The following is a 12,868-nucleotide window of genomic DNA, read 5'->3' on the forward strand; positions in this document are numbered from 1 at the left end:
TCAGCCAGAAACGCAACATGAAGTAATTTGTGTTCAAACAAAACAGAAAGGAGCCATAAAGGTGCGCCGCTGCTTTTAGTACCCAAACTTGGCGAGAACATTCATTTTTGTTGAATTCAGTTCCTTTTACCGGCACTCCTCTATTGCATCTCTGACCCCAATTTGTTGGTTGCCATCACATGTGTCTTCATAACAGAACAAACAGACGGCTACAGTAGAAAATGCGACAAAACATCAGAGGAAAGCAGCAGCTTTTAGTGTCCGTTCCATTGAAAGAGAGGAAGTGCTTCTATGTGCAGTCACCAATTTTGCTCCGAACAATAACACAAAAGATAGTCATGATAGATATCGCTGTGCAAAATGTTGAAATAAAGCAAAGGGACATGCTGCATTTTCTGTGATATTTGTAACAGTCTGTTGCTGACAAGAAAGACGTGCAGTGAGTTCACAAGTTCAAGTTCATGTGTACTCGGGGGGTGGGGGGATGGAGTTTGATGTGGGTTAATCTGTGAAAAGTATGTCAGAACTCTGGGAGAAATTAGGCTGAAAACTAAAAAAAAAATAGTCCCATGAAGTCTGTAGCTTGAGCTTTGAAACTGCACCTTACAAATACCTCATTATGGATCATTTATATGTGTTGGTACCTGAAATCACTCTGCTAAGCTCCAATACAAAAATAAAAAAAACTTTAGAGATCCAACATGACCTTATAAAATAATGTGACATTTCCCAGCTGAGGTGCGTACAACCTTCATCTACATAAGAAGAGCATCTTATTTAAATGTCACAGCGCTATATGGACTAGCTCTGATATTGTTAAGGAGCAGCTTTTTTTTCCATTAGAGCAATGCAATTTACTGTGGTATCTCATTAAACCTTATAATGTCTTGGTAATAATTAAATGCCTGCATTTAGCAGAAAATGATTCAGCAGAGGAGATTCAAAACACAGTATGCTTTGACTATAATTGACTTCTCACTCTGCCCTGGAGTTACAGAAGAATAATGGAGCTGGCAAATAGCTAGTTAACCTCCTGTCAGCTAATACAAAAAACGAAAACAAAAAAAAAAGTGATCGCAGCTCCACATTATACCTGAACCTTTTTCTTCCTTTTTTTTTTTTTTTCCCCCTGCGAGAGAGAACAGAGGGATTTCAAGGTGGGAGTTGTTGCGCACAAGTGATTTTATTAAGTGGAACACCCACTGTGAGCTCAATCTGTCATGCAGGGATTGTTTGACGTAAATTATGCATAATTTCCAGCGCATGAAAACACACACATTGTATGGGTTAAACAGTGCAGCAGAATGCCATGAACACACTTGATAACCATTAACCTATGAATCTACAACAAATGTCTTTGTGATCATTATTGACAAGAAAACAAATGTTTCATCCAAATGAATAGAAAAATGGTGATTCACTATTTCACCCATTGGCCAATGAACAAAAAAAGAGTTTGTTTTATTTTCAACCAAGATCGTCATTTTTCCCAAACCTCACGTGATCTCACGTGTTGCCCAAAATGTACATGTTTTGGATCTTTAATGAGGACATTGAGCAGCTCTTGCATGATGGGGTTGAGAACATTCTGAAGCTTATGTTTACAACATAGGCTGTATAAAACATGGACGTTGTCTTAGTGATGTCACCCATGTGTTACTGAAGGGGTGTTTTGAAGCCTAAAAAAGGCAACATCAAAGAATTGGTCTGGGGACTTTAGAGGGTCATTCAGAGAAGTCATTATCACTTAAACATTGTTTCATTACCAGAATAAAGTTCTTACATGAGCTTTAAGTGAATCTAGGTACTGAACCCATAAAGTGGCCAAAAAAAAAAAGCTCAGCCATTTTTCATAAAAGTAATCTTTTGAGAGTTAAGATGTTTCTGCTAATTCTATGTTTCTTTTTTTTTTTTTTTTTTGCTAATTAACTATGTGGGTGTGGAGTGGCCAATTTCACAATGTAAACCTTGGGTTTTTTAAATTGCTGTTAGTCATGTTGAGCATTTTATAAAATTCTATTGAATGAGTCATTTCTAATCCCTTCGTCAAACAATTAATACATTTATCTATATTCATGTACAGGATAATAATTGGCAGCCCCTCTATGTCATTCTTTAAACAAGCATTATTGTGTTTGTGCATTTCAGTGAACAAGACTGTATTTCTTTTTTATGTCAGAGCTGCACTGATCATGTTATTCTTCTCTGTGTACAGCAGCAAAGGAAACATGTTGTCAACCCCCTCGCCTCTTTCTCCCTCTCTCTCTCTCTCTCTCTGCACTGTCTCCCTCTGTCTCTCCCTCTTCTTCAGAGCCCTGTGGCCTGAGGGAACAGTTGGCTTTCTGAACGCTCTTCCCCCTTTTGTGAGCACACATTGATTGGCTCTACCCCCCCCCCCCCCCCCTCCCCACACACACCCCCTCCCACCAAAAAAAGAAAGCAAAAAAATAGGTGAGCAGCAGCAGCATGGGGTGTCGGAAGCCACATATCTGCCGGTGCTTCTCAAAAAAAATAAATATCTGAAGGTAAAAGGGGGAGAAAAAAAACGAGGGGAGGAAATCATCAGGAGGTTGCAGAACAACCTGTCTAGGTATGTCTGCTCTCTTTCTGCTGCTGTAATGAGAATCAATGTGGTTTATCTCATTTCCCTCATGGCTTTTTGTCAAACAGAGTGCCTGTCCTGCTCTTCTTCGCTTGTTTGTTGAACAGGTTAAACACAATCCCCAAACACAATCCACCCCTCATAAAAGCGGTTAGAGAGAGAGGACACACATGAACCTGGGGGATGCTAAAATGAAACCACAATTCACGTCAGCTGGGGCCATAACTTAACTCGCATTTTTATGTTTCAGCGAAATAAAGTTAAGCCAAAAAACGCAAGTGCAGCTATTCAACGTTGCAGAAAGTAGACCCTCAGGAATGTACAAGTCCGACACATATTTGCGACATAAAGCAAGCAGCAAAGTGTGCACCGTGAACACATTTGGACTGGAGCGCAGCCAGGGGTTGGTCGGGAGGTTGACTGTGGAGGATGTGGGCTGGTCTCTGGAGCCTGGCGGTTGTTCATTCATAAACCAGGTGGGAACTGTAAATGAAAACACAGACATCTGCCAGCCCGGCCTGCACTCTCAATGATCACATTGTGTTAAGTTTTTTTTTTTAATGCGGGGAGCTAGAAGGATGTGTGGGTGCTGAATGTGTTATGTTCGTCTCTTATGTGATCATTATAATATCAACTGAAGAAAAGTACAAGTGGAGAACGACAACAGAGGTCTATTTAGAAAGTTGAGTCAGATTTAGATAACACAAACAGGCACTTTCATTGTTTTCTACGATCACTTGACTCACTGCTCCTGAGTTTGTCATCACACTATTTAACATAACATGAAAACTAGTCATGGTGAAAACGGATGTTTCCCCACAGAGTCCATCTATAGACATGACAAATATCTGGTAATGTACTATATGTTAAAGCTATTCACATCATGTTGTAATATTTGTTTCTGTAATTCTTATTATGTTGTTAAGATGTTTACATCTGACATTAGCATTACTAGGGTGGCCTATAGGAGAGTGTTCTGGTTTTGTTTGTTGTGTTCTGGTTTTGTTTGTCGTCACTAAAGGCAGGGTTGGACATTTTTCCAAAACCAGCATGATTTTGAAAGTGGCATTCCCTTAGTGCTCCATCTGCACCCTCCACTCTGTGCTCCCTCAAAAGCCATGCCCCCCACTTACATGCGCAAACACCATTGGGGCGTGTGGGCTCGTGCATGCATGGGGTAAAGAACGAGCAGGTAGACAGGGAGGTTCAAGATTGGTTACGGTAATCAAAGTGGCACCTCGTGGCAGACATTGGTTGACGTTTTTACAGGCTTACAACTGCTACAGATGACGGATTTTCTTTGTTCCGTTTTCGGAACACACAAGTCATTAATTTCTGTCAGGACCTAAAGATTATTTCAACCAAATAATTAAAAAGTGTACGTGGAGAAAATTACCAAATGTGCTTTTAACAATCGTTTCCACGTGTCACTGACCCAGTTGTGATCTGAAAAAAAATTGCCACATGTGTGTCTATCTCTTCTCGGACGTCACATCATCTTGGCAGAGAAGGTGTCACCACAGTGTGATCACAGGTTTGACTGTTCAATCCATCTCAAAATATACACAACACATACAATAGAACACATTTTGGTCCCTTTCTTTATTTAGCTATGTAGGTAGGTGTAGGTTTCATGCATTAATGAAATCCTATTCACTAGCACGGACCATTCCACGACCGTTTTAGATATTTAATGATAGATCATACGAATGGAATGATGAGACAGATGAATATATGCAAAGATATTGATTATGATGGAAGAGGATATCGTCGGGAGACTCAGTGTGGGGGTTCCGTCTCAAGCGAAGTTCTGCCCAAACTGTGCCTGGAATTAGACAGATAAAATGGAGGGATGAGGAAGGAGGTTAAGTGGATGAGAGGACGTCAATGGTATACGGACTTGAGCTTGAAGAGTGCCCTTTCTAGTCTTCTGACAACTCAAAGTTTAGCCCAAGGACACTTCAGCATGTGACTTCCAGAACTGGGGATCAAGGCCCTGACCTTCTTGTTAAGAGACGACCGTCTCTACCACTGAACCACAGCTGTCCCAGAGCTCAGTGTCCGAAGTTCTGAATCTGATTTCTGGCTTTGATTGCTCAACATGCAGGATCCAATAAAGCAGACAGATAAACCCTCAACTGTCAGTCGTAGCTGATTTTTGATAACAGAGTGAGAAACTCAGCACTGATCAGTGCATTCTATAGAAGCAAAGACAGATGCTTGATTTGACATGATTTTAAAACTTCAGTGTATATCCTTTTTTTACCATTGAACTTTGGCCGACTGGTTAATAGAGTAATCCTCTGTTGTAGAACAAACTTAAAATACTTCTCAGACGTGTATGTGTATACACCACTTCATGACCCCCTCCTGCATAAGCCGGAGCCTCAGTTTGCCCCCCCCTCCCAAAAAACAAACAAACGAACAAACAATTAAAATAAATAAAAATAAAAATCGATATAATTAAATAAAATATAATTCTGAACACAACCCTGGTAGAACTTGTTTGCAAAGGTGTTGCAATTTGAAGGAAATCAGGCTCTTAGCTTACAATTTAAAGTACTTCGAACACATTTCAAAGATTAATTCGATGTACCTTAAGTTTGTCCAACTCCTTCTTTGTGCAACCGCAAAACTTCTTTGTACAACTTTAAATTGTTTCTGCAGCACCTTGCGACTACTGAACATTTATAGCTCAATAAAATTGATGTGGCTTTAGTATCCTGGAAAAAAAAGTTTTCTCCTGCATCCTGATACAACCCCTGAGAACCACAATTACCTAAAAAAATTTCCAAGCCAATTCAGGGATGGCTTACAAGGCTGGAACAGGCTGAAATCAATGCTTCCTGTCACCTTTTAGCAGGACAAATGGCGCCTATTGTTCCAGCCCAACCTCCCACCCCATGAGTTAGACAGCTGAGGTAGATGCACAGGTCTAAAAGAGGGGAGTCCAAACAGAGAGACTATTGATAGTTTACAGTTTTTGTTCCCATTATAGTTCGTATTGCTAACATATGAGATATTTCTACAATTATTTCATGACATTGCTAGTATATGTCCCCATTATGTGCTAGATATTTGAGATTCAGTGTCTATTTTAGGTTTCATTGGATAACTTTTGTTGTGATTTGGCGCTATAAATAAAAGATGATTGACTGAATGACTCTTCTGATGGAGAAAGGAAACTCTTTGATCCCAGTCAGAAAGGAACTCTGAAGAGTCAATCACACGTTGTAGTGATTTTAACTTTTAACATGGGGCGCTTCCAAACAGGCCAGCAGGTCAACGTGTTAATATGCGTTTATGTTTGTGTGTGAAGTCTGGATGCTGCTTGTTTGGCACAGTCATGGCTCCTTGACGTCAGCGCTCAGCCCAGACTGCTGCTGCTGCTGCTGCTGCCGCTGCTGCTCTCAAACATGTCTTTGTTATTCAGAGCTTTCCATCAGAGAGCGGCGACCTGCAAAACACGGAGGGTGGCGTCGGCTTCAAGGAGGAGCGCGGGATGACACAGCGCGTGCGCGTGTGGGCGGCAGTATCTTGGTTACAGGGGCGTGCGCGTGCGTTCAAAGATAAGTCATACGTTTAATGTCCACGTTTGAACCTTAAAGACTGGAGCTATTTAAATCAGTATTTATTGTATTTGAGTGATCTTTAAAGATGATTATTTATCTATCATAATTAATATTATAAATATAGTCATTTTTCCATCGTCTTCTTATTACTAATTCAAAAAAATATTACAACTTAAAGATATTCTTAGATTTTAAAATTGGTATTTTTTTTGTTTAAAATATGATTTTTTGTCTTATTCTTCCTCTTACTATTATTTGGCCTTTTGTTAAAATAAGTGCAATAAGGATAGGATGTTATAAATAACTCAAATATATTTTCCTAATTCATCTCATAAATACCGAGATGCGAAATAAATACCCAGCAAGGCTCATTTGAATTTTAATATGCCGGGCTAATTGTCAAGAACGTGAGCACTTCTTATTCACAAGCACCCGGATGGTACCTGACCCGGATTGGAGCCGGTCCGGGTCGCTCCAGCAGATTCCTATAACCAGCTGGCAGCTTTATCCAAGTCCTTCTCCACTCCCTCCTTCCCTCCCTTCCTTCCTTCCTCTTCCTGATGGCTTCTCCGCGTAAAAAACCAAATCCGCGACACATTTTGTCAGCAGCCACCGAGCATGGGTCCCTCTGGTAATAGAATAGCCAATGTAATTTGACACTTCAACTTACTGCGCTCTCTCCGAGTCTATTCAGTTACTCACCCGCTGACGTTGAGCCCGTTCTCAGTGGACAAGAGGGGGGACGATATTTAAAAACAAGAGCGAAGAGAGAGAATTAAACCGAGGACTTTCTGCGCGTGATAACCCGGTGAGTAACCCGCAAAGTTGGCGTATTATCCCCGATGTGTTTTTGCCGTGGAGCTGCTGCTCTCTATGTGGCTTGATGTCTCGTTGAGGATTTTTTTGTTTTCCAGATTGTTTTCCAACAATAGAGTGGCCACTTGAACTGGCACCCAGGAGCACGTCGGACGCTGTAATAATCCACCGCAGCGTGTTTTTTTTTTTTTGTATTGACTTGCACGCCGCTCGTGCGCCGTCGGGTTTGAACCGGCGGGGCTGTTAAAGCAGGTTGTGCATTTGGGTTAGTAACAGATGCCGCGTTGATCTGCACAACGTTTGCAGGCTGAAATTGTAGCAGCGGCATGTTTTGCAGTTTGCTTGCAGAATGAATCATGCCGAGCGACGTGATTCCTCTGCCTGTCCATGTGTAGTAATTTAAGATCAGTTCTGCTTTTTTATTTGACCCCCTTGGTGAGCTCAAGCACATGCCTTGTCCAATGTGGGTGCGTGTTGGTGCGCGGAGCTGCATATGGTGACTGCAACCGCGCGGATTATCCACTTAATGTCTCGTTAAATGTTTATTTCTGAACTTTGCTAAGAGCAGCACGTGTGCACGGCTACTATTAAATATCAATGTATTCCTGTCACACACACACACACACACACACAAGGCTGGATTTATCACGTCATCGCTGTATCTCATAGCTGCATGTTTCTTAACAAGTTGACTCCCAAAAAATTCCTGCTGTCTGTCTCAGTATGGAACCAGTTGGAGATTGATTGTGTACCTGCTCAGGAAGCAAAATGCCTGATACAGGGGGGGGAAAAGGAAATAGGGATCTTCTTTGTAGCTGTTGTCAGTGAAAAAGTGTTGATAAAATCCCAGCAGTGTATGAGCATCATCAAGCAAGCATGCAGATGTTTCTTGTCTTTTTTCTGTTCAGATGCCCAGGAGAGTTTTTCCTGTTTTTGTTATGTTGCTGAAAAGTTGATTCCTGACTCCGTTGCCTGTTTTTTTTTTTTTTTTTTTTTTTTTTTTAAAGTTGCTCAAGCATCTGAATAAGTATTTTAGAAGTGGTTACTTAGGGTTGGGTAAAACTTGTGCAGTCTTGCAAACTGTCTTGTCCAATAATGTAATTGTAGAGTCCTGATGCAAATCTTAATGCATCTTTTTCGACTTATAACTCAAACTTCCAGTGTCTGGCGTCAGACAGAGATGGAGGTTTTTTTTTTTTTTTTTTCTTCATCCCCTTCTTGTCTCCCCTCCTCTTTCGGGCCCCCCAGTTTTAGGGCTCCTGAATAACCATGGAGCAGACCCCACCAGGCTGACCTTCTTCTATTCAAGTTGAGGATGTTGAAACACCAGCCGTCAAACAAAAGACACATTGAAACGGAGATCTGCAGCCCAGCACGTGTGTCTGGGCGCCGGAGTCGACCATTTATTAACTCTCAGTTTCCTACTGACCAATCAGAAGCAACAGGATATACAGGCAAAAGAAACTCGCACTTTTATTTCAAAAGTCTTTTTTCCTCTCTCTCTCTCTCTCTCTTTCTCAAGCCAATCAGAGGTCTTCAGTTGTGGCAGCTTGGATCGACAATGCCATCACGTTTTTCAGAGCAGGGTGGGAGTTTTTTTTTTTTTTTTTTTTTTTTTCTCTCGCTCTAACCCGAGGAGGTGAGAGCAAAAGACGGAAGCTGGAAATGGCCGTGCCACATGGGAAATAATTCAACTCTCAGATCAGAGAGGACACACAAGAGGCCTCATTACTTACCTCCAGCAGCAGCAGTAGCAGCAGCAGAACTGCCCAGAGAGCTGGTGTTTCTCCACCAGCCTCTCCAATGTTTTCTTTTCCTTCCCGCTCCTTTTCAGTGGAAATACACCTTTAATAAACCCAACTCCGAGTCCTCCTTTGTGACATTTGGTTCCACTCCCTGTAGTGTGGAGCCCGAGCTTCTTTTTCTTAAAAATATGTACCGAAGCAGCAGGTAAACACGGCTGTTTTAGATGGTGTATAATACCATAACGTTATTGATTTGACTGGGGACTCCACAGAGCCCTCTCAAGATCTCTACCAGGGAAAGAGGCGAGCGAGCGACTGCTCTTCCTCCTCGGTCAGAGCCTGTGGGAGGTTTGTGTAGTTTTCTTCTCTTTTTTTGCTCAAGGTCCCTTTTTGTGTTGTCTTTGCTGGAGAGAATAAACTCCCTGGATGAATCCCAATCTCTGCTGGTGCGGCTACCCCCCCCCCCCCCCCCCCCCCCCCCAGCACAAAGTGTGTCAGTGGGCAGCGGGAGTAGCTCAGTCATGAGCTTGAATTTGGTGTCAAATAGCGCTTCATGTTGAGTAATTCTGTTTTATGTGCGACTTGTTAGCGATAAGAACATCTGGAAGAGTTATTCTGCTGACTGTAGTAATTCCAGAAAAAAGCTGTCGAGTCTTGATAGTCCTGGGTAGTAAAAAGAAGATGTGTTGAGCTCATCTGCTAACCTCTGTAGACAATCTAACTTTTGGGTGATGGCGAAGTTTTCAGTGTTTACGTATGAAGGACACCCGACCTGTTCCCTCTGGTGGGTTTTTTTTGTCGCCCTTGTTTGGGAGTCCGACTGACAACTCAAAAAAAGCGATAACAAAGTTGGAGTTCCACTCGCCTTCGGACGATCGTTTGTAGAGATGTATTTCAAGCCGTGTGTTTTTGTCAGATGCTAACGGGTAACATTCAGGCTCGCACAGCAGCTGATGCGCTCCCTCTCTCGTGCTCCCCACATGGACTATGTTACTGCATACAACCAGTGGATTACAGACCCAAACCAGATGACTTCCTATATCCGAAACCGTGTCAGAGTTTCTACATTTCTATACAGACGTGATGGCATTTTGATCCTTTGTGAAACAACCAAAGATGTTTGATGATGGACTCTCCTCAATTCCCTGAAGAATTTTTGACCTCCTGATGTCTTTTCGCCAACCGGTTGGATTTACCTTCGTCAACGCTCGGCCACAAAAAAGAAAACGTTGCTCTTGAGCGCTTTAAACTTTGTAACGACTCTGTTGAACTTCTGGCCTCTTTAAATGAGGCACATGCACGCGCTGAATCCTTTCGCTGTTTGATCGGTCACTTTTATCCCAGTAAGTGACTCTGAATACTTTGGACAACAAAAATAAGCATTTCTACATCCGTCTGCTTTATCCTCCCCCCGCATTCCTCATGTGTGTGTGTGATGATTAGTGACGCTCCACCTCGGCGGTAACCTGTACCGCGCCGATATCAGCCGACGGGAGCGGGAATGGTCAGACTGTACCTGTCAGCTTGACTGTTGACTGTTAATATGAAGCGTCTATTTTGAAAACACGGCTCAGGGAAAGGGAATCTGTGTGCGAGCGTGTGTTTGTGCGGCGGGGAGATAGAGAGAGAGAGCGCAGCGCAGGATGGGAGAGGTGCTGGGACTGACGCCAGACCACACATCATTTAATCATGTTAGAGTGTGCAACCACTTTGTGCATATTTCGGGTTGCAATGGTGATAGGAGTTGTTATTGTACAAAGTGTACGCATGCAACGAGAGGGAGGAGAGACGGACTGACAGCTTGAAAAATAACCCTTATATTGGGTTTTTAAATTTGTTAAATTGTGGATTTATGACATAAATATGCCAACAAAAAAAAAAAAATCTGATTTGTGTTAGTGCGGCTGCTTGGGAAATGTGCACGAACATATGAGAGCACTTAAAAGTTGAAAGGCTGACCGTTGTGCATATTAGCATTGGATTTGAACGCGTGCTTTCTGCTTAATCCCACTGTTGACTCGCCTGCTAAATCCTGAGTGTGTTATTTTTGCTCTTTTTAGGGAGCCCCTCTCTGCATAATCTCACTTAATCTAATCTATCCCCCCTCTATAATAGGCCCGGGAACGATGTGACTTTATAGAAACAGCTTTAGTGTCGATCCGCACCGAACACACTGCTGCGAGTGTGCCGGCTGCCTCTTCCCCTCAGCCCCTCTGGCGAAAGCTCTTGTGAAAATGTGAGTGACCTCTGCGGCCCTTGTTAGTCTGAACAATAGACCGGCCTGCTCTTACAGCTGCAGCCGTGCTGGAGGGGAAGTTAGCCGGAACAGAGACACAGCTCGTAATTAATTCCACTAAATACTGTAGTTTGGGCTTAACCAGGAAAATATATCCTTTATTTATCAAATCACTTATGTGCAGGATAAAGAGCTGCGACTTCAGATGACTTTTGAGTCTATAAAACATTTGAAAACGTGCCTGTTGTTGTTCCCCATGTTTAAGGGGAAACATAAGGCTGTCTCGAGCAGACAGTCAGACTTGGTTGAGAACAGTGTGGTACAGTAAATCCTGATCTTCAGTTTCCGCAACCAACCGCAACTTTCCGCATCGCTAAATCACAGCGGCGCGACACGGTGCAGACGGCCAATAAATTCAGCGAAGAAGACGAACGCGACGCAGTAAACAAAGATTGATCAATGATTCCCAGGAAGGTGTGCTACGCGACACGACAAACAAACAAACAAACAAACAAACAAACAAACAAAACAGCCATGGATTTACAGATGAGCTACAGTGCGTCTAAAAACTGAACATCTTACGCAACCGAATTCAACCGGACTGCTTGGTGGAAACTGCGCTTTATCTCATGAATACCAGAGCCACGTGTCAAATCAGCAGGTTAAGGGACCTCAGTGCACGAAATGTTTGCATCTCTTCTCCAAGTTCCATCCTCTCCACACTTGCAGGATGCGTGTATTTGTGCCCAAAATGCCAGAGTTACTGAAACCATGGCTGTAAGCAGAGACTGCAGACTGCAGCGATGTTCACGCCTGTGTTCCTTTAGAACAGATCATCCATGAATGTTTTTGTTTCTCCTCCACCTCGGCGCTCAATTGAACGCTTCCTCACTCACTCACTCTCGCTCGCCCGTATATGAACTCTCTCCCGCAAGCTCTTCTCAAAAGGAAAGAATAATCAAATAAAACCTGGAGCAGCGTCGAGAAGCTGCTCTGTCTGAGGTGGAGGATCCGAGGACCTGGAGTTAACAGACACTCATATCGGTGGAGTGTGTATCTCAGAACATGCCTGTAGGGGTTGAACCCTCAGCACCCTCTATGACACACTTTGACGGTCTTTCACAATTTTAGAGACTAATTGATTACCAATTCATCGTGTAAACCATGATTAGTTTCCAGTCTTAAACTGTTGTGTAATTTGTGTGAAATGTGTGCTTCTGGAATATCTGCATGACATAACATTTCATTTAAATATCTTTAAAATTAAAAAAAAAAAATGTAGTCAACGTGTTTGTCGGCATGGCTGCAGGGTTTGAAAGTTATACAGGCGAGTGAAAGGTGGAGGAAGCCGCACCTTCAGGAGTCTCCTGTAGCTCCCGTGCTGAATGTGACACCCAGTGAAAGACACACGGGGGATGATGTCACAGGGCGGCGGCGCCGCAGCTTTAAGTGTGAATGAAAAAAGGCTCCGGATCGATACGTTTAAGCAAAGTCCAGCCACAGGAAACATCGAAGAGCTGCCATATCTCACAGAGGAGGAAAGACACTGTGGCTGAGAAAATAGCAAGAAAAAAAAGTCTCGGGATGTGTAATCTCACTATCAAAAAAAAAAAAAACGAGAGAGGGAAAACTCTTCTTCTGTTGGAGAATCCGAGTATCTATATGAGGTTTTCTCTTACTTTTAGAGAGAGGGTGATCCTCCATGCGTGTGATGAGTAATGAAGGTGATTCCGAGCAAGTGCTGGAATTACGTTCTAACGGAACCCGCGGGTGTCCAGATCTCATTGTTCTCTGACAGGGAAAATTAACTGGGATTTACTCATACACACTGAATGCCTCCCCTCCCTCCCTCTTGCTATACTCGGTCGCTTGCCAAAAAAAACAAAAAAAATCTCCA

The 12,868-nt window shown here is 42.7% G+C and overlaps 1 protein-coding gene across 4 annotated transcripts in view; it reads left to right on the plus strand.

The window, feature by feature from the left end:
• Positions 1-6,659: 6,659 nt before the first annotated feature.
• Positions 6,660-12,868, plus strand: part of LOC306817232 (zinc finger MIZ domain-containing protein 1-like) — a 110,611-nt gene continuing 104,402 nt past the window's right edge. For 2 of the 4 annotated variants that reach the window (XM_079333952.1, XM_079333953.1), the window contains exon 1: positions 6,663-6,982. The gene's annotated coding sequence lies outside the window, so the exon portion shown is untranslated. Of the gene's footprint in view, positions 6,983-12,868 lie in introns of all 4 variants that reach the window. The other 2 variants (XM_079333951.1, XM_079333954.1) reach the window with 2 other exon arrangements.

Source organism: Symphodus melops (genome assembly GCF_947650265.1).
Source record: "Symphodus melops genome assembly, chromosome: 21".
NCBI classification, from domain to species: Eukaryota; Metazoa; Chordata; class Actinopteri; order Labriformes; family Labridae; genus Symphodus; species Symphodus melops.